Source organism: Manis pentadactyla, chromosome 1 (assembly GCF_030020395.1).
Source record: "Manis pentadactyla isolate mManPen7 chromosome 1, mManPen7.hap1, whole genome shotgun sequence".
NCBI classification, from domain to species: Eukaryota; Metazoa; Chordata; class Mammalia; order Pholidota; family Manidae; genus Manis; species Manis pentadactyla.
In genome coordinates this window covers 134,693,873-134,716,741 of record NC_080019.1, presented here as the reverse complement: position 1 = coordinate 134,716,741, position 22,869 = coordinate 134,693,873, and positions in this window count along the sequence as shown.

The following is a 22,869-nucleotide window of genomic DNA, read 5'->3' as shown; positions in this document are numbered from 1 at the left end:
GAAATGTGTTTATATATATATATATATATATATATATATATATATATATATATATATATATTTTGTGAGGGCATCTCTCATATTTATTGATCAAATAGTTGTTAACCACAATAAATTTCTGTATAGGGGGGTCAATACTCAATGCACAATCATTAATCCACCCCAAGCCTAATTTTCGTCAGTCTCCAATCTTCTGATGCATAACGAACAAATTCTTACATGGAGTACAAATTCTTACATAGTGAATAAGTTACATGGTGAACAGTGCAAGGGCAGTCATCACAGAAACTTTCGGTTTTGTTCATGCATTATGAACTATACACAGTCAGTTCAAATATGACTGTTCATTTGATTTTTAAACTTGATTTATATGTGGATACCACATTTCTCTATTATTATTATTTTTAATAAAATGCTGAAGTGGTAGGTAGATACGAGATAAAGGTAGAAAACAGAGTTTAGTGTTGTAAGAGAGCAAATGTAGATGATCAGGTGTGTAAGAGAGCAAATGTAGATGATCAGGTGTGTGCCTGTAGACTATGTGTTAATCCGAGCTAGACAAGGGCAATAAACATCCATGTATGCAGATTTCTCTCAGAACATGAGGGGGGAGGTTCTAAGCCTCACCTCTGCTGCTCCCCATTTTCTCACCAGATGGCCCCCTGCGACTGTGCCTGTCTTAGGTTGTTCCTCCCTTGAGGAATCTTACCCGTCTCTGGCTAACCAGTCATCTTCCGGGGCCATACAGGGAAATGTTAAATTGGTAAGTGAGAGAGGAGCCTTATTGTTTGAAAAGGTTAGCTTTTTACTTCTTTGCATATTTATGCCCTGTGGCTTCTAAGCCCAGCATTTATCTTGAGGTGTCTTTACCACTTGGAAGAATTATGATACTCGGTAAATTCGACATGTGGCACGAGTTCTATTTAAAGGTTGTGATTAGGTAGGAAGAAGAAAAGCTATAGAAGTAGCAGGCAGAAGAAAACCTGGGAAGATTGATTATTTCTTTGACATATCTTCTTGTAGAGTAACTTCAGCATGGATAGGTTTTAAACTACTAATTAAATTGTGCACACACATTAACATAATAGGAATATAGTTACCTAACCAAAGCATACCTGTAATTACCAGCCATCTCCAGTGAAACCAAGAAAACCAGTTAGGCACCTTAGGCATTTGTGAAAACTTATCTATGTTATGGTGGATATTGTCCGACTGAACTTGAACAGTCTGAGAGAATTCAGATAAACTAGAACAACCCATTCCTGGGGACTGTTCACATCCCGTATGTTCTTTTAACGATAAATAGTCTGTGGTTGTAAGATTTTGGAGTGCTACAATTTGCACTTCTCCTAATTCTTGGTTGAGTTCCAACAGTATAGATCCAGTCCAATTTTTGTTTTACTGTATGCACAGGCCAGCTTAGATATCTCCTTCATCATTCCCATGGCAAGTCCAGGAACTGGTGGGATGAGTGCATCTACACCTGTGACAGTGTGTGGATCTTTGTTGGAGTTTTTTTTTTGCTGATCATCTTCTGTCATGAGTCTTCCCGAGAGTGCTGATGTTGGAAGTTCTTTTTCATATCGTATCTTAGTTCATTTTCGGGGTAGCCAAATTAGGCTTTGATCCTCTGTATAAACACAAACAGACCCTTTGCCTACACTTTTATATGCCCTTTATATCATTGTATAGAACTCATTAGAGGTCACCACATAGGAACTGCTTTTTTTTTTTTTTTAATCATTAATCTACACTTACATGACGAATACTTTGTTTACTAGGCTCTCCCCTATACCAGGTCCCCCCTATATACTCCTTTACAGTCACTGTCCATCAGCATAGCAAACTGTTGTAGAATCACTACTTGTCTTCTCTGTGTTGTACAGCCCTCCTCTTTCTCCCACCCCGCTATGGATGCTAATCTTAATACCCCTCTTTTTCTGCCCCCTCTTATCCCTCCCTACCCACCCATCCTCCCCAGTCCCTTTCCTTTTGGTACCTGTTAGTCCATTCTTGAGTTCTGTGATTCTGTTGCTGTTTTGTTCCTTCAGTTTTTCCTTTATTCTTATATTCCACAGATGAGTGAAATCATTTGGTATTTCTCTTTCTCTGCTTGGCTTGTTTCACTGAGCATAATACCCTCCAGCTCCATCCATGTTGCTGCAAATGGTTGGATTTGCCCTTTTCTTATGGCTGAGTAGTATTCCATTGTGTATATGTACCACCACTTCTTTATCCTTTCATCTGTAGATGGACATTTAGGTTGCTTCCAATTCTTGGCTACTGTAAATAGTGCTGCGATAAACATAGGGGTACATTGGTCTTTCTCATACTTGATTGCTGCGTTCTTAGGGTAAATTCCTAGGAGTGCAATTCCTGGGTCAAATGGTATGTCTGTTTTGAGCATTTTGATGTACCTCCATACTGCTTTCCACAATGGTTGAACAAGTTTACATTCCCACCAGCAGTGTAGGAGGGTTCCCCTTTCTCCACAGCCTCGCCAACATTTGTTGTTGTTTGTCTTTTGGATGGCAGCCATCCTTACTGGTGTGAGGTGATACCTCATTGTAGTTTTAATTTGCATTTCTCTGATAATTAGCGATGTGGAGCATCTTTTCATGTGTCTGTTGGCGATCTGTATTTCTTTTTTGGAGAACTGTCTGTTCAGTTCCTTTGCCCATTTTTTAATTGGGTTATTTGTTTTTTGTTTGTTGAGGCGTGTGAGCTCTTTATATATTCTGGAGGTCAAGCCTTTATCGGATGTGTCATTTTCAAATATATTCTCCCATACTGTAGGGTTCCTTTTTGTTCTATTGATGGTGTCTTTTGCTGTACAGAAGCTTTTCAGTTTAATATAGTCACACTTGTTCATTTTTGCTGTTGTTTTCCTTGCCCGGGGAGATATGTTCAAGAAGAGGTCACTCATGTTTATGTCTAAGAGGTTTTTGCCTATGTTTTCTTCCAGGAGTTTAATGGTTTCATGACTTACATTCAGGTCTTTGATCCATTTTGAGTTTACTTTTGTATATGGGGTTAGACAATGGTCCAGTTTCATTCTCCTACATGTAGCTGTCCAGTTTTGCCAGCACCATCTGTTGAAGAGACTGTCATTTCGCCATTGTATGTCCATGGCTCCTTTATCAAATATTAATTGACCATATATGTCTGGGTTAATGTCTGGATTCTCTAGTCTGTTCCATTGGTCTGTGGCTCTGTTCTTGTGCCAGTACCAAATTGTCTTGATTACTATGGCTTTATAGTAGAGCTTGAAGTTGGGGAGTGAGATCCCCCCTACCTTATTCTTCTTTCTCAGGATTGCTTTGGCTATTTGGGGTCTTTGGTGTTTCCATATGAATTTGTGAATTATTTGTTCCAGTTCATTGAAGAATGTTGCTGGTAATTTGATAGGGATTGCATCATATCTGTATATTGCTTTGGGCAGAATGGTCATTTTGATGATATTAATTCTTCCTAGCCTCGAGCATGGGATGAGTTTTCATTTGTTAATGTCCCCTTTAATTTCTCTTAAGAGTGACTTGTAGTTTTCAGAGTATATGTCTTTCACTTCTTTGGTTAGGTTTATTCTTAGGTATTTTATTCTTTTTGATGCAATTGTGAATGGAATTGTTTTCCTGATTCCTCTTTCTATTGTTTCATTGATAGTGTATAGGAAAGCTACAGATTTCTGTGTGTTAATTTTGTATCCTGCAACTTTGCTGTATTCCGATATCAGTTCTAGTAGTTTGGGGTGGATGGAGTCTTTAGGGTTTTATATGTACAATATCATGTCATCTGCAAATAGTGACAGTTTAACTTCTTCTTTACCAATCTGGATTCCTTGTATTTCTTTGTTTTGTCTTATTGCCATGGCCAGGACCTCCAGTACTACGTTAAATAACAGTGGGGAGAGTGGGCATCCCTGTCTAGTTCCCGATCTCAGAGGAAAAACTTTCAGCTTCTCGCTCTTCAGTATAATGTTGGCTTTGGGTTCATGATATATGGCCTTTATTATGTTGAGGTACTTGCCCTCTATTCCCATTTTGCTGAGAGTTTTTATCATGAATGGATGTTGAACTTTGTCAAATGCTTTTTCAGCATCTATGGAGATGATCATGTGGTTTTTGTCTTTCTTTTTGTTGATGTGGTGGATGATATTGATGGACTTTCGAATGTTGTGCCATCCTTGCACCCTGGGATGAATCCCACTTGGTCATGGTGTACGATGGTTTTGATGTATTTTTGAATTCGTTTTGCTAAAATTTTGTTGAGTATTTTTGCGTCTATGTTCATCAGGGATATTGGTCTGTAGTTTTCTTTTTTAGTGGTGTCTTTGCCTGGTTTTGGTATTAGGGTGATGTTAGCTTCATAGAATGAGTTTGGGAGTATCCCCTCCTCTTCTATTTTTTGGAAAACTTTAAGGAGAATGGGTATTATGTCTTCCCTGTATGTCTGATAAAATTCCGAGGTAAATCCATCTGGCCCGGGGGTTTTGTTCTTTGGTAGTTTTTTGATTACCGCTTCAATTTTGTTGCTGGTATTTGGTCTGTTTAGATTTTCTGTTTCTTTTTGGGTCAGTCTTGGAAGGTTGTATTTTTCTAGGAAGTTGTCCATTTCTCCTAGGTTTCCCAGCTTGTTAGCATATAGGTTTTCATAGTAGTCTCTAATAATTCTTTGTATTTCTGCAGGGTCCATCGTGATTTTCCTTTCTCATTTCTGATACTGTTGATTTGTGTTGACTCTCTTTTCCTCTTAATAAGTCAGGCTAGAGGCTTATCTATTTTGTTTATTTTCTCGAAGAACCAGCTCTTGGTTTCATTGATTTTTGCTATTGTTTTATTCTTCTCAATTTTATTTATTTCTTCTCTGATCTTTATTATGTCCCTCCTTCTGCTGACCTTAGGCCTCATTTGTTCTTCTTGTTCCAATTTCGATAGTTGTGACATTAGTCCGTTCATTTGGGATTGCTCTTCCTTTTTTAAATATGCTAGGATTGCTATATACTTTCCTCTTAAGACTGCTTTTGCTGTGTCCCACAGAAGTTGGGGCTTAGTGTTGTTGTTGTCATTTGTTTCCATATATTGCTGGATCTCCATTTTGATTTGGTCATTGATCCATTGATTATTTAGGAGCGTGTTGTTTAGCCTCCATGTATTTGTGAGCCTTTTTGCTTTCTTTGAACAGTTTATTTCTAGTTTAATGCCTTTGTGGTCTGAAAAGTTAGTTGGTAGGGTTTCAATCTTTTGGAATTTACTGAGTCTCTTTTTGTGTCCTACAATGTGGTCTATTCTGGAGAATGTTCCATGTACACTTGAGAAGAATGTGTATCCTCTTGCTTTTGGATGTAGAGTTCTGTAGATGTCTATTAGGTCCATCTGTTCTAGTGTGTTGTTCAGTGCCTCTCTGTCCTTACTTATTTTCTGTCTGGTGGATCTGTCCTTTGGAGTGAGTGGTGTGTTGAGTTCTCCTAGAATGAATGCATTGCATTCTATTTCCTCCTTTAGTTCTATTAATATTTGTTTCAGGTATGTTGTTGCTCCTGTATTGGGTGCATATATATTTATAATGGTTATATCCTCTTGATGGACTGAGCCCTTTATCATTATGTAATGTCCTTCTTTGTCTTTTGTTACTTTCTTTATTTTGAAGTCTGTTTTGTCTGATACCAGAATTGCAACACCTACTTTCTTCTCTCTGTTGTTTGCTTGAAATATCTTTTTCCATCCCTTGACTTTAAGTCTGTGCGCGTCTTTGGGTTTGAGGTGAGTCTCTTGTAAGCAGCATATGGATGGATCTTGCTTTTTTATCCATTCTATTACTCTGTGTCTTTTGATTGTTGCATTCAGTCCATTTACATTTAGGGTGATTATTGAAAGGTATGAATTTATTGCCATTGCAGGCTTTAAGTTTGTGGTTACCAAAGGTTTAGGGTTAGCTTCTTTACTATCTTACTGTCTAACTTAACTCGCTTGTTGAGCTATTATAAACACAGTCTGATGATTCTTTATTTCTCTCCCTTCTTGTTACTCCTCCTCCCTTCTTCATATGTTGGGTGTTTTGTTGTGTGCTCTTTTTAGGAGTGCTCCCATCTAGAGCAGTCCCTGTAGGATGCCCTGTAGAGGTGGTTTGTGGGAGGCAAATTCCCTCAACTTTTGCTTGTCTGGGAATTGTTTAATCCCTCCTTCATATTTAAATGATATTCGTGCTGGATACAGTAGTCTTGGTTCGAGGCCCTTCTGTTTCATTGCGTTAAGTATATCATGCCTTTCTCTTCTGGCCTGTAAGGTTTCTGTTGAGAAGTCTGATGATAGCCTGATGGGTTTTCCTTTGTAGGTAACCTTTTTTTTCTCTCTGGCTGCCTTTTATACTTTGTCCTTGTCTTTGATCTTTGCCATTTTAATTATTATGTGTCTTGGTGTTGCCCTCCTTGGATCCCTTGTCATGGGAGTTCTGTGTACCTCTGCGGTCTGAGAGGCCATTTCTTCCCATAGTTTGGGGAAATTTTCAGCAATTATTTCTTCAAAGACATTTTCTATCCCCTTTTCTCTCTCTACTTCTTCTGGGATACCTATGATTCTTATATTATTCCTTTTCGTTTGGTCACTCAGCTCTCTTAAAATTCTTTCATTCCTGGAGATCCTTTTATCTCTCTCTGCATCAGCTTCTCTGCGTTCCTGTTCTCTGTTTTCTAGTCCATTAATGGTCTCTTTCATCTCGTCCATTCTGTTTTGAAGTCCTTCTAGAGCTTGTTTTATTTCTGAATTCTCCTTCCTTAGTTCTTGCATATTTCTCTGCACGTCCATCAGCATGGTTATGACTTTTGCTTTGAATTCTTTTTCAGGAAGACTCGCTAAATCTATCTCCCCAGATTCCTTGTCAGGGGAAGATGTAGCAGATGCTGAAGCTGTCTGGGTTAGTCTTGTCTGGATCATATTTTTTTGCCTTTTCATGTTGACAGGTGCTATTGACTGTCAGCTGGGAGGGCCAAAATTTTCACTTGCTACTGGCCTTTCTTTACTGGGACAACTGCGACCCCTTGTGGCTTGTGTTGGGTAATTGCGTGTAGAGTGGGTCTTTGTGTCTTGCCTGGCCAGAAGGGAGAAATTTCCCTTTCTGTGGGCGGAGTTTGTCTCAGGCTGCTTCTCTGCTTTCGCAGAGCCCGGAGGGGTAATGGATGGGGTGGCTGGTTGACTGTTTGCCTCCGTGAGGGGTCTCAGAGCTGTTGCTCAGGGGGTTAGTGCACCCGGTTTTCCCTGTAATTTCCAGCTGCTGGACTGTGACCTTGGTTGTTTCCGTCAAGCTGTTAAGTCCCTGTCCCTTTAAGACTTTCAAAAAGCCCCCGCTTTTCTTTGTCACAGGGGCATCAGCTTTGGACCCGCTCAGAGGTCTTACTCCCTGTTCCCCCAGTATCCAGGGCCCCCTGGGCATGTACTGTGTCTGTGCTCTGGCCCGGATGGCTGGGGCTGGGTGTTCGGCAGTCCTGGGCTCCGTCTCACTCTCGCTCTGCCTACTCTTCTCCCGCCGGGAGCTGGGGGGAGGGGCGCTCGGGTCCCGCCGGCCCGGGGCTTGTATCTTACCCCTTTCACCAGTCGCTGGGTTCTCGCTTGTGTAGCTGCAGTCTGGCCCCTGTCCTGCGTCTTCTGGTCTCTCTTTTAGGGCTAGTTGTGTTTGTTGTATTTTCAAAAGTATATATGTTTTTGGGAGGAGATTCCCACTGTCCTACTCACGCCACCATGTTGGCTCCGCCTCCACATTTTAAAAAATATTTAACCTAAAAACACAAAAAGAAAGGGGAGAACAAATCAGTAAAATGATATAATTCAGGATTGAAGGATGGGAACATTTAACAGAGGGAATAGTCAAAATCTAAGGTTCTGAGGAAGGGGATACACATGGGACTCCCCCAGTATGCTCCCAAGTCCCTGGCAGTCTCTGTGACTGGAATCACTATGTGAGCTAGTATTTTAGTAAACGTACTCTAGAGAAACAGAATCAAAATATAGAAAGAAAATTATCATACAGAGAATTGGCTCATGTGATTATGGCAGCTGGCAAGTCCAAACCTGCAGTGAGGGCCAACAGATGGAGACTCAGAAGATCAGCTGGAGGACTTCCCTCCGAAAGCCAACAGCCTGAAGACCCAGGAGAGCTGATGCTGTAAATGAAGTCTGAAGGCAGCCTCCTGGGGAATTCCCTTTTGCAGGGGGAGGCTGGTGTTTTTGTTCTATTTAAACCTTCAACTGATAGGAGGAGGCCCACCAGCATTATGGAGGGCACTGATTTACGCAAAGTTCACTGACTTAAATGGAACTCTGACCACCAAAACACCCCTCAATAGACACACAAAATTAACTGTACAACCGGTAAGGTGGGATGGCCTCAGGCCGGAAGATAGGGAAAATAAATTATTAAAAGTTTATATAAAAGACAATTGCAGGCCCATGCCTAGCCACCTCTTCCTCATAGCTGAATGATCTTTTTACTGACTCTGAAGATTTTTTCTATTATTAATTAAACAACCAATGAATTAATTAACTTAAAATGATTCTGACAGGAATTGGGAAAGGGGACAGAAGAAAGCAAAGGACATCTTGCTTTAAAAAATGATCATTATGGTTCCATATTCTTTGCATGTGACTTGCTTTTTTCCTTGATATGGGCTTTATTTTTATTTTTTGCCATCAAATCTGTTATGAATTCAATAGACATTTTCAATTTGAAAATCACTATCTTCCAGTTCTAGAAAATTTTATTTTATTATTCCTTTGTTATATCCCTCTCCTTAATGTACTCACATTACTTTGAAATGTTGATGTCATATGTAGAACTCCTGGATTCCTCTTCTAATCATTTTAATGTTTCTCTCCAATTCTCCACTTCTGTTTCAGGTGAGAGGTAGTGTTCTACTTTGCCGAGATACCCCAAATGAAAATATCATCCTCCAATTATAAATCTTTGTTTCTCTCCTACTTTCCAACTCATTGCTCTTGTTTTTATAAGTTCAGTAGGCAATGGCTATCTTTTCTTTGCATCAGTCCTAGTCACATAATATGATTTCAAAATCCTTCTTTAGGTATTATTACCTCTTAAATTTTTTCCCAATTATTTCTTGAATTTAAAAATTTCCACCATCCTATTTTTACTTCCATTGGCTTTTCTTTGTTCTCTGAATGTTCTTTGTATAGCACTCTGTTCTTTTCCTATGGATAGAATAACGTTTCTGCCTTTCTGAGAATATTAATTATTAGGTTTTAGAATTTTTTTTTTTGCTGTTTTTACAGGTTCTTTTTTAATGGGTTTATTTAGTTGCATATTTGATTGAATTCTGTCTTCATATTGTATGATTTTTACAATTGTTTGCTGATCCTTGGCTTTCTGTTCACATTTAAGAATAAGATTAATAAAAATATAAACTATATTAGTGGGCTTGAATTACTGACTGGTGTGTTTGAGGATTATCTGCTGGATAAATGAGCATTCTATTGAGATTTCCCAAAATGTCAGTATTAATGGGTAATTTTTCTTGTGCTAGATGTTCATATTTTATCTGGGTTTTAAAAGTCTTACTATGTCCTAAGTGCTCATTTGGAAAAAAGGCTTAGATTTTCTCCATTGTGTGTGTAGAAATTCTTAAGGTCCCCTTCTATTGAGCAGATTCTTCACTCTGCACTCGGGTGGGCCTGGTAGCAGCAGCCTTAAGTCCTTCTGATAAAACTTCACCAGAAAGTTTCTTGTCTTGGGGAAGAGAATGGCCGGACTTCATGGGTTGGATGTAAGTTTCTAATACTGCATTTCCTCATTCTGCAATATTTCAATAAACTATCTTATTTTTTAGCTGCACCAATATTCACATCTCTAGAAATACTGTTTCTCTTAGTTCCTGAGTCTATCCAAGGTACAGAGTGAGTCACTTCACCTTATATCGGTGGTAGTGCTTCAGATTTGCCTGCTCTGATGTCAATGTCTTCTTCTCTATCTAGTTTCCAGTTTCAAAACATTGCTGGCTCTGCCATTTACTATTACCTCATCTCTTATTTGCTCAATGCCCTTTAATGGTTTAATGGAACTTTTCTGGAGTGAGCTGAAATAAACTCATGTGTTCTTTTTGCCATATTTAACCGACAATGCAAAATAGAATTTAGAAAGAAATCTCAAGAAAGAACCAGTTAAAATATTTGAAAGTAATTGTTTTTCCAAAAAGGGTCTGGGGTTATGTGGAGCATAATATTGCTGTTGATGACAGAAGCCCTTTAGTAGAGATGGCAATTTTTTTTCCAAGTTATATAAATATGTTATTTTAATAGAAGTATTAAATGATTTAAGAAAACAAAAACTAGTGTTTTAATTTAAAAAATTTTACTTCTTGAAGTGTGTATATTTTCATTGTAATTTTCAGAAATATGGTTGGAAAATAAAATGGTATTCCTTTTTAACAATATGCTTAAAAAAGTCACTCCCTTAATACTGATTTTTGAGTGATCAGGTAAGTAGCATAGCAGTACAAATTTTCAGGTGGTTCCTAGAGAAGAAGGGATTAAAACTTACTGATTTCACTCCCCCCCATTATACTGATATGTAAAATTTAGCATTAATGGTTTTAATGGAATGGTTTTACAAATTACTGAAAAATTTACACACAAAAAAATATAGATATTTACATCTCTCTCTCTTTGTTGCTTGCTTGAGGTCTAATCTGAGTATTCCAGTGAATAAGATAACTAACTAGACTTTTATAAGAGCAGGAAAGCCAAAAAATTCATCAAACTCTTTATTATTATATTTGCTTTATTGCAGAACTGTACCTGCAACATCTCCAAGGTATGTCATACATGTTTTCACAAAGTTCTTTGAAAATAATTTCATTCTTATTCTAGGAAAATGTATTCTCAGATTGGCCCAGATACTGTCTTTCAGTGCAGTGTGTAATGTGATTGGTCAAATTGCCTAGGAAAATTTGCATTTTCCTCTTACTCTTCCTACCATTCTTTTCTTCTTTCTTTTTCTATTTGCTCCATTTGAACATTCCATCACTTTCCATCTCTATTTAGCAGGCATAGCTTTAACAGTAAGGTTTATATTTTTTCTTAGTGAGAAGAGAATTTTCTCAATTCTGAATTGAAAATCTGGTTCAAACAGGAGGCCCAAGCAATATGAGTCAAGTCTTCAGCAATTTAGAGAGACCCCAACAAGTGATGCAACCTTTTTCTTTGTTGGAAGGATGGTATGTTTGGAGAAAGACTGCACATTATTCACCCACTGAGAAAATAGCACTTATATAAGGTAACAATTATTTTAACATGCATTGCAAACTGCTATCATAACTTCCAACAAATGTATTGCACCTAACTTCAAATCAGTGAAATACAGGTTGGATTATTTCCAGTGAATGATAGATGAGTTTATTTCTATATTTGAAAATGTGTGGAGGAGTGATTTTCTGGGAATTTTGTAGTGTGCTTATATTTTTAAAAGGTTAATTTATAGTGATTTTCAAAATTATAAACAGGTTCTGGAAAAATGTAGTTTCAAACTATAAAGGAATATTCTCATTAAAACTTTGAGAAGCATTTCATACTGATTTGATATTTAAAATGAATTATTCAAGGTATTTGCATAGGTTCATAGACCCTATCCTTATGCCTAATCTTATTTTAGGCTCTCATGACTTAGCCTTACACAGAAAAAAATACCCAAAACAACAACTGTACTTTTAACTCAATCCAGTTTGTTCAAAGGTTAGGTTCTGAAAACATGGGAGTCTTAAGACTTAATATTACTTTATATGTAGTATCTGTAGTCATTAAATAGCACATGACATTTTAGAATTTGCCTTATTTTTAAAAATCTACTCTATACATGGATATATTTCCTTTTAAGTTGACTTTATCCCAAAGAACACAACTACATATGCTGTTTCTGCCAAGTCTAAGGTTGCTGTATTTTTTATGTGAAAATTTATTTCTTAAGATTTATTATTATGTTCATGGATATATTTAAAACAATCTGGCTTGAAAATAGTAAGAGTGTCTTAAGACATAAATATACTTTTGATCGCCTTGTTTGGCTTCCATTTTGAAGAGAGCACTGCACCACAATCACCGAAGAACACTCTAAGTGGTCAGAGTGTGGAAGGGACTGGAGTTATTCAGCTAAAGTAAGTGTTCTTAGAGGCAATGAGAGATAAAGAGATTTTTAAAAATGATTCTTTTAAAGTTTCTAAAATGATCTATGACTTTAATATTTAGTTTTAAAAGTTCTAGATGTTAAATATATATGAATTGGAAATCTGGATATTTTTAAATGAATATTTAACTGCTCAGGGTCAAGGAGAATGTTAACAATTTCAAAGCTTGAAATAATATACTTAGTGTGATTGAATGTTTTGTTTGTTTGTTGATTTAGTAGCTATAATTCTAAGGTGCAGATACTGAAATAGACTGTAACAGTGGCTTCCTGCTCACACCCTCTCTAGAGTTTGATTCCAATTGCACCTATAAAAAGGGGTAATTAGTCCTTTCTGTTTTACTGCTATTAAGGGAAAGAAACCTCAGTTAACTGCCAGCTAGATACTACTCTAGATTAAAATCTTTGTATCAGTAACTTACTATTCCTTTCAAATTCCAAGTTGAGAGTTCTAAAAAAGTGAGAAATGTCACCTTCTTAAATATTATGATCTATTAATTATTTCACAGCAGTGAAGTTTATTGGTTCACTTAGTTGACAGATAGGAATATCATTCTTTGTAAAATTGTGTGTAGTGGAGACAAGGTTAATACTAATTTAATATGCATTAATGATATGATTGAGTGCATTCAAAGATGAGAGAGCTGTGATCTTAGGAAAAAGGCATATTCGACTTGTTAAAAAATTTGAAAATGAGAACATGCTCAAAGCACATATTTCTTCATGCATCCAGTACTGTTGGCAAGTTAAAATATATAATTATAATTATTTTTCATTAATGTGTGCATTATTTTGACAGTAACTTCTCATACAAGGACTTGACTCTAGAAAATAATTTCATTCCTTCCTAAGTACACATGTGGCTACAATATAAAAAGAATACTAAACATTTAATTTAAATAAAAAGAACAGAATAGGTATTCTAGCTTAAAAAATAATTTTCAAACATATGAAGAAAATGAATGTCAAATGTTAGCTTAATTATTTTTAAACTTATCTTTAATGCCTTACAGGCAATGTAGTTAATTCACAGAGGATTTTGGATACTTCTGCATAACCTTTCCCATTTTAAAGATGTAAAAACAGAAAATCCTTAGAAAGATATAAAAATTGAAATGATAGACATGTCACATAAACAATGGCATTAGCATTTATTTGTAGATTAATTATATTAATAGTTATAATTAGGATAATAGGAGCTTTTGCATTGCTATAATGGGAGTCTGCCTGTAATGTTTTAGTCTGTGCTTTAATTCTGCCAATATGAGATGGAGGAAAATGTCAATACTAAGAACAAAGCATAATTTGCATAGGAATGGAAACAGCTACATCATGACAAACGGATCTTGATTTAGCTAAGAGCTGAATAATGTCATGAGTTTTTGTACTCAGAAATTAATTTTTTAAATCCATATATACCATAAAAGATTGATGAAGACAGCTGCATTTTTAATTCAAATAAGATCAGCTGTTTGGCAGAGGAGGCAGAGAAAAGAAAAATTGCTACAACGATGTAAGTGAAGTGAGAAAAATCAAAGACAAAGTGAAGCATAATGAAATCATCAAGCAAAATACACATTAAATGTAACTTCATTCATTTCAGAAAGAAAGTTTTGTCTTATTTGCTTTTCAGTATGCCCAGTATAGTTTATACAAAAAAGATGAAAATTTCCCTAAATAAATATCCCTCAATGAGGACATAAGAAAATTAAGCATAAAAAATTTCAGTAATTATTTAAGGAATATAGTCCTTCAATTGTGTTGGTCAGCATTATGCTATATTTTAGGCTATGAGCTTTTATTTCACCTTTTACAACAAAATCTCTACCTAGTGTTCTAATTCTTACTGTTTCCCAAAGTTTCCTTTCCTACTTTACCTGACCCAGAACGTAAGAGCTCAAATGATCAGATATCTGCAATAATTATTGACAGATGCTCTCTACTTTTAGGTTGCCTTGATTTTGCCTACTATTTACGGATAGATTCTGCTTCCCATACCACCTTTACCCACCCACCCACCCACCCACGTGGCAGTTGGATCCTGTCGCTGATCAGCTTATTGTTAACTATCTCATCTGAAAGCTCAAGTATTGCTAAGAGCTGACTGCCAAATTGCCTTTTTCAGCCACTTCTGTTAGATTCATGGATTGCCTCTCCTGTCCTACTGGAAAGTTCTTACTCTGCTCTCAGAAGCTTGCTTGGCTCTGTTTAAAGAAATTCAATCCTATCACTAATATTCATTCAACACTTAATAGTCTTACTTACTGGTTTCTTTTTTTAAGCAGTTGTACGTGTTTGCTATATCATGATACAAAAAACACACATAGTACTTATTTACCCGGACCTTAGAGTTTAGTAGGCTGTAATGGATTATACATACATAAATAGATAACTACATATGTAATTAAGAGTTTAATGTGATTAAAAGAAACAATCAGGATTTAGTGTTAGAGACTGACAAAGAATCTAATTAGGGAGAAACTTAGCAAGAATTATTGGAGAGTTAGCTATATTCACAATACCACTACTACTATTATAATAAATACTAAGGGAATAATCAAAGACAATTTATTGAAATAAAACTAATAATTATCCTTTATTAAGTGGTTAAAATATACTATACTCCATTCTACATGCTTTACATATATTAACCTATTTATTCCTATGACAAGTCTTTGAGGTAGATGGTGTTAGTCCAATTGCGGGTCAAATTGCAAAATTTCCAGAATCTCTTGCCTGGCCTTAGTCCATTTCTATATCAGTGGGTGTTTACAAGGGGTGGGGAGAAGCTGTTCTCCCCTAAGCCCAGCCATGATGGGGAGAGACACGAGTGGAAGTAGACAAACGGAGACAGGATGCTTGTGAGCAGTAAACGGGTTTCTCCCACTTTGCTTTTCTCTGTGAGTGATGTCAGTTTCATGGGTTTCCCTGGTTTATTTGCCCCAGTCTGGGAGCACACTTTCTCCCGGACTTACACCTGGCATAGTCAGCAAAATCTCTGGACTCAAAATATGTCCTCATGGGTTTGATGTTTGGGCAGTCAGCTCCAAGAGATGGTGGGGAGATACTGAAAACTCCCTGTGGGTAGTGGGGACCACGCAGTGGCTGGTGTGAATGGAGGTCTCCCAGTGCATGGTGCAGCTTCACCCAGAAACCCTCCATCTGTCCAGCTTCCACTCAGGGAGACCCTAGTGGGAAACTTGTTTAGAGTAAACCGTCTCCTAGATGATGGGTCTCTCCCCAGAACTGGGGAAGGGTGGAGGCTCTGGAAGCTATGGAATTTTCCCTCCATGGTATAGGAGACTGCTTAGGGGCCCTGAGTGGCTGTGTGTTAGCAGGGATTGTGGGACTGTTGTTTCTTGAGTTAGTGGAAACGGTTACCAAGGAGAGAGATGCAACTTGGCATCACTTGGAGGATCTGGGCAATAAGCTATGGGACGGCCTTAGGAAAAAGAGACAGTTATTGAGAACCGAGGTTGCTTTGCTGAAAGACATGTTAGCAGTGAGGGAGGAGGTGGCAGGAGAATCTGCTTTGCAGGAGACTGTGGGGGAGGGGGAGGAAGGAGTGTAGTGTCCTCAGGCTCAGAGATGGTAGAGGAGATCTCAGCGGAGGATAAAGGGGTGGGGAAGAGGGCCAATCTGTTGCTGAGGCCACTGCCCGAGGCACCTGCACCCCTATATTGAAGGTCTGCCCTGTTGTAATTAAGAAAATAAAAACACAACAATCAAGGGCTCCTCAGGGGGAGGAGCCACCCCCTCTCGAGGTTATGGAGCACTCCATGCTCCCCTTTATGCCCAGGGTGAGCTGGTGGACATGAGCATCTGGTTTCAGCAGAAGCCTTTGGATCATCTGCCTACATCACTTTTGAGTCTATGGGATATGGGAGTTGGGAATGTTGTTTTGTCAGGCCCTGAAATAGCTAAACTGGCTCCATAACAACTCACCCTTCCATCAGCAGTGGTTGCAAAGTGTCCACCATACCCCAGGGAATCATGCACTTTTGGATTGGCTGACAGCAGCCATCAGGGCAGTTTGGCCTAATCAGGGTGATTTACCATAGTTCCCCACTAGCTGGAAAACATATGCAGAGCTCCAGCAGATGTAATGGAATTGGGTATGAAAAATATCATCTATAATATGGACCCCCGGGTCCTGACGATGAGTTGTTCATGGTGGGAATGAGAAATCTGGTGCTTCCCCATGCCTCCTTGGGTCCCTAGTGACTGTTCTCGCCCCCTACGTAGGGCAACCCATAAGTGAGGCTACTTGTACTTTAGCAGATCTGGAGAAGATTGAAACAATAGGAGCATGGAAGGAAGTATGGGCTACAACTGAAAGGAGAGGTGCAAAGGGCCCCATGAAGTTCTCAAGGACCCAGATGTGGGTTGATTTAATAAAGGCGGGCGTAGTGAAAGAAAAACTTGATGGGCAGCCCAATAGGATCTTGTTGGAACTGTGACACCAATTAAAAGCCAGAGCAGCAGTTCCAGCTGCTGGGGTCCAGGACACAGAAGCTGGAGGCAAAGCCCCATGTTGGGCCTGTGACCATGAAGGACTTCCTGGGGGGACAGGACTCAGGCTCCACCTGGGCCCTCTCACCCCAACAAGAGGATGACTGGGCATTACAGTTTGACTGGGGTGGGTCAAGGCCCCCATGTTGGGGGCTGTTGTGGGGACCAGAGGCCACATGTAGAATTAACAATTCATTGGTCACCCATGAGTGTACAGTGTGTCCTGGCACTGGTGGACATAGGAGCTGAATGTTCTCTGATTTATGGCAACCTGAGAATTTTCCTAGGACCCCTGCTGTGATAGATGGCTATGTGGGTGAGGCAATTAGAGTGAAGAAAGCCCAAATCCCATTGGGGATAGAGCATTTACCCTCAAAGGAATATCCTGTGTACATTTCTCCCATCCATGAATATATTTTGGGGGTGGATATCCTACAGTATTTGTGGTTTCAGACCACTGCAGGTGAATTCAGACTGAAGATACATGTGGTAAAGACAATTCTGAGGGGACATGCTAAGCACCCACCTGTAGCTCTGCCTATACCTTGGTGGGTGACACATACTAAGCATTATAAATTGCCTGGGGGACACAAGGAAATTGAAGAAAGTGTACAGGAGTTGGAGAAGGTGGGCATCATAAAGCCCAGTCATAGTCCTTTTAAATACCCAGTATGAGCAGTAAGGCCAGTAAAAATGCTGGACAGCTCCTAGCATATGACCGAGGATTACAGGGAGTTGAATAAAGTCACACGCCTTTTGCATGCTGCTGTCCCCTCTACAGCAGGGACATATCATTCATGAGCTAGGGACATATCATTGTGTTATGGACCTTGTTAATGCTTTCTTCTTCACTGACATAGCACAGGAAAGTCAGAAACAGTTTGCCTTCATGTGGGAAGCTGGCAGTGAACACTCACTGTCCTTCCACAGGGATACCTCCACAGTCCCACCATTTGAAACAGACTTATAGTCCAGGACTTGGCCACATGGAATAAAATACAAACAGTGCAGCTGAATCACTACACAGATAATACTATGCTCACATCTGAATCTCTTACAGATTTAAAAGGGGCAGATCCTAGTATGCTGCAACATGTGCAGCAGAAAGGATGGGCTGTAAACAGCACCAAGGTTCAGGTACTGGGCTTCTCAGTAAAGTTCTTGGGGGTTGTCTGGTCAGGCAAAACTAAAGTTATGCCATAAACAGTTATAGACAAGGTCCAGGCTTTCCCTACCCCTCCCACTGTGGCAGGACTACAAGAGTTGGGGTCTTTTGGCTACAGGAGAGTGTTTATCCTGCAGTTGGTGCAAATTCTGAAGCTCTTGTACTGGTTGGTACAAAAGGACTTCAGATGGGACTGGGATGAGACATGTAGCTGCTTTTACTGCTGCTGGCAGTCTAGGTCATACAGGCCTTGACTATAATGGACTCATAAAGGCCTGTGAACTAGATGTTCATGTAATCGAGAATGGTTATGGATGCTACCTCCGGCCGAGGCTTGAATGGACCCACCAACCTGTTGGATCTGGCTATAACTGCGGAAGGGAGCCAAGATCTGGTACACCTTGATAAAGAAGCAACTGGCTGCTGTGTGCCATGCCTTGCTGGCTAAGGAGCCCATCACCAAAACAGCTCCAACCAAGGTAATAACCACCTATCCCACTGCGGGGTGGATGTGAGGCTGGACCCAAAGGCCATGGAGTTGAATTGCATAGACACCTACACTGGCCAAATGGGGCGCATATTTACATCAGTGTAGCACCTTTTCTGCTATCCCCTTAAGTGGAGAACTCCAATGTTTATTGAGGCCAGTGATACATACCAATGGAAAGCAGGAATAACTTGCTTTTGAGCCACTGGTAGCCGAGACTCCTTATCAGCAGGGAAAAGCCCCTATACCTGAAGATGCTTGGTATATAGATGGCTCCAGTCATGGTCAGCCTCCGAAGTGGAGGGCTGTGGCTTTCCATCCTAAGACTGAGACAATATGGATGGAGGATGGAGAGGGGTAGGGCAGCCAATGACTGAGTTGCTGGCAGTATGGCTCATGATCACCCAGGAGCCCTCCCCTATAGTTGTCTGCACTGACAGCTGGGCCATCTATCAGGACTTGACCCTGTGGCTACCAACATGGTACCATACCAACTGGATGATTGGTTACTCACCCCTTTGGAGGCAGGAGTTGTGGCAAAAACCTATGGGCCTCTGGTAAGACTAACACAGTTACCATATATCGTGTGACTGGTCATTTGCCTTTGGCATCCCCAGGGAATGATGATGCAGACACAGTGGACCAGGTGCTTTAGCTTGAAGGAAAGCCTGCCTCTGATGTAGCCCAGTGGTTGCACACAGGGCAAAAGACAATGTGGGTTGCAACCCATTGGTGGGGCTTGCTGTTGACCTTTGGAGAAGCCAGAAGATCCTGGAAGGAGTGCCTTGTGTGCTCTAAGAGGGACTTACACTGAGTCCCACAATAACATGGGACAATAGTAAAAGGGCTAAACCCCTTGTCAGGTGTCAGATGACTATATTGGGCATCTGCTCATATCAGAAGGATATTGGTGAGCCATGACTTGTGTGGATACAGCTGTTAGGCTGTTGATTGCCTTTCTTACACATTGTGAAGATCATAAAATGACCAAAGGGACCTTGAGCTTCTCTTTGGAGCCTATGGCCAGTTGCAGGTGATTGAGAGTAATCAAGTCACCCATTTTACTGGACATGTGTTACAAGAATGGATGCAGCTATTAGGAATAAAGTAGAAGTTTCATGTACCATATAACCCTACTGGCACAGACATGAGAGAGAGGTGCAGTAGTTTATTGAAATCTGGCCTGTGTTTGGACACCAGTAATCCATGGGGCTGGTCAGTCCCTTATGGACAGTGCTATGGCATTTGAGTAAGCCCCAGAAAGGAGCCTTGAGCCCTGTGGACATGCTAACACACATTACTTCCTCTCCTATACAATTGCGTGTACAAACCAAAGAGGAGTTATTGAAGCCAGCCACAGAGAGTGGGTTGAAAGTCTGATATACTAGACTAGGATGAGATCCCATTCCTGCCACTGTCCTATCACAGGACCACTCTCTTGCATGCATCCTGCCTGATGGACAAGATTTGCCTATGCTGGTGTCATTAAAACATGTATCTTATCACCCTTAAGGTTATTTTCTTCTAGTGTCCTTGTGACTGGGATCCCCCCATCCTGGCTGCAGATACTTCTTGCTGCTTTGTGCATGGAGCTCCTTAGCAGTTTCACTGTTGACCTTCTATCTAATGGGTGAGCTATGGACTTAATCTGCTTAAGACTTTGAGCCTAGCTGGATCCTCCAGCTTGTAGATCATCATAATGTTGATCATCATTGCTGTTGTTTTTGTATGTTATTAGTCTCGTTATAATGCTCCAGTTTTCTCACACAGGGGCCATTGTGGAAGATGGAGAGTAAGTAGATTGTGAGGTGAGATTTCTGGAGGGGTGGGCTGTGGTAAAATTGTAGTATTTCTAGAGTTGCTCACCTGACCTTAGTACATCTCCATATCAATAAGTGTTTGCAAGGGTTGGGGAGAAGCTGTTCTCCCCTCAACCTAGCCAGGACAGAGCAAGACATGGGCGAGTAGCTGTAGATGAACGGAGCCAGGATTTTTGTCAGCAGTAAATGGGTTTCTCCCACTCTAGTTTTCCCTTTACTCATTTCAGCATCACAGGTTTCCCTGGTTTATTTGCCCCTGGCTGGGAACACACTTTCCTCCTGGAGTTACACCCATTTACAGGTGAAGAAGATGCAATACAGAGGTAGATTGAACTGCTCAATGCCTTACTGGTAATGAAAGGTTTTGTTTGGTATTAGATTGTAGGTGTTTTGGGTTCAGTGCCCATACTATAACCATAATGTTATACCACCTATCAACGTGCTGAGACCCAAAATCTCATCTAAATTGAAAAGTGGAAAAAATAATACAAACCAAACAAATGTACCAAAATAGAGGGAGAACACATGCAGTGATGGCCATTTGGAACAAAGCTGAAGTGAAGTGACTATTGTCACGGGGAGAGTAACTCCAGGTGAGTGCTACCATGTGCAGGGATAAATAAATATAGTGTTTTAAAGGCAAAGGGAAGTCTTGAAAACATTCCTTATAGACCATTTACCTGATCCAGTTCAGTGACCTGAACCTTTCTTGTTTGTTTTGTGCTTTGCTTTGCTTTGTTTAATTAATTTTCTTGATGTTATGCAGAAAATTAATTGGAATGGAGTAGCAAGAGAGGAAGTGAAGATACCCTTTTGGGACCATTGCTGTACTTCAAGAGAAGGAGAGTGATGATTTGCACTAAGATTGTAGCAGCAGAGATTAAGACAGCTGAACTGGGTAGAGACACATTTACAAAAAATTTTTGCTTGAAATACAGTAGATATGCAATATTTTATTAGCTTCAGTTGTAAAACATAGTGATTCAGCAACTATATACATTATTAGATGCTCACGAAGATAAGTGTAGTTGCTATGTAGCAACATACAAAGATATTAAAATAATATGGATTAAATTTCTTATGCTGTATGTTCATCTGCATGACTAAGTTATTTTATAATTGGATGTTTGTACCTCTTTATCTCTTTTACCTATTTCATCCATCCTCTCCCCATGACAACCACCAGACTGTTCTCTGTGTTTATGAGTTTCTGTTTTGTTTGCTTGTTCATTTGTTTTATTTTTTTATATTTTTCATGTAAGTGGACTCATATATATTAGAGATTATATATATATGTGGGAGTTTGAGAAATGAAGGCTAATGCCAAATTTTCTGGCATGCTGAAGTTCTATTCTAATAGGTACAGAAATATGAAAGTTTAATATTAACCATGTCAGGCCACTAAACATTCTGGATTTTAAACAAATGATTTGCTAATTAGGTAAGCATGATAGCTGGATAATGCAATTATTAATAGATGAAACTTCTGAATCCTTTTCTGAAAAATGAAGAATCAATAACATAATAGAAGGGTGAAGAATTATAAAGAAAGAAATACTGTAAATTATATTTTTTCAAATTTTCTCTTATTAATAAGGTGTGCTTATATTAAAATAAATGTTACAAATATTAAGGTCATAAAGGCATAATTAATAGCATGATGTTTAAATAGTCAGTCATTCCAGATTCACTTGACAGATTTAAATACAATCACAAAATTAGTGGAGGAAAGAAATAGAGCAGCTGTCATGTATTTGGACTTTAGGAAAGCATTTTATATTGCCTCTAAAGCTTTTGCTTGCACAATTAATTTTAAAGAAAAGATAAAAATGTAGTCCACATAACTGTAGATAAAGACAAATGACCAACTATCTGATAAAGGTTATTTCTGGTAGTCTTAGATCTGTTACTATGTGACATCTAAATGAAACTAATAAAAAAAAGCAAGAATAAACCAACTCAACTTGGAATATTATAGGCACTGATTTAAAGACTTGAAGAGGGCAAATCCCAACATATTGGAGGGGTTAAGTGTTTCACTTAAGAGTACACTTGGTTTCTTTGAGGAAAGGTGAAGATTAAAATTATTTTAAGAAAACTTTAATTATATTAAAATGAGTAATACTGGTGACATAGATATTAATGAGTAACACAACCCCACTGAGTATAGAAATGGGGTGAAATATTTCCAAAAGGTAAAAAAATTAGAAGCCATCAGTTTGCTGGAAATAATATACATACACATGTCTGGTTACCATGGAATTAGACTGATAATAAGCAGTGCCTTCTGAAAAAAAAACAGCTCACTCCTTTGAAATGCACTATTTTAAAGAACCCTATGCTCGTATTTTCAAGATAACCTTTTTTTTTTAAACAAAGCTTGACATTCTTGAGAGGAGCTTATTTTCAGCATTGGAAATAAAAGCAGATCTATATGCTTTCATAATCCATCTAGGAGAAGGTAAGACTGGCAACTCCTAATGAAAACTAAAATCTCTAGGACATAGTTAAATAAAATGCCACAACACAGACCTGTACCTAAAAAGATCTTCAGGGTAGGTTAAAAATGGTCTCAGAATACACTGTTTCAAAACAGAGAATTGTGATATGAAAATTCCAAAATATCATGTTATCCCTTAGAACATAACTTCATACATAGTAGCCAAATTGGTCATAAGGCAGATGCAATCAATTACAAACTACAG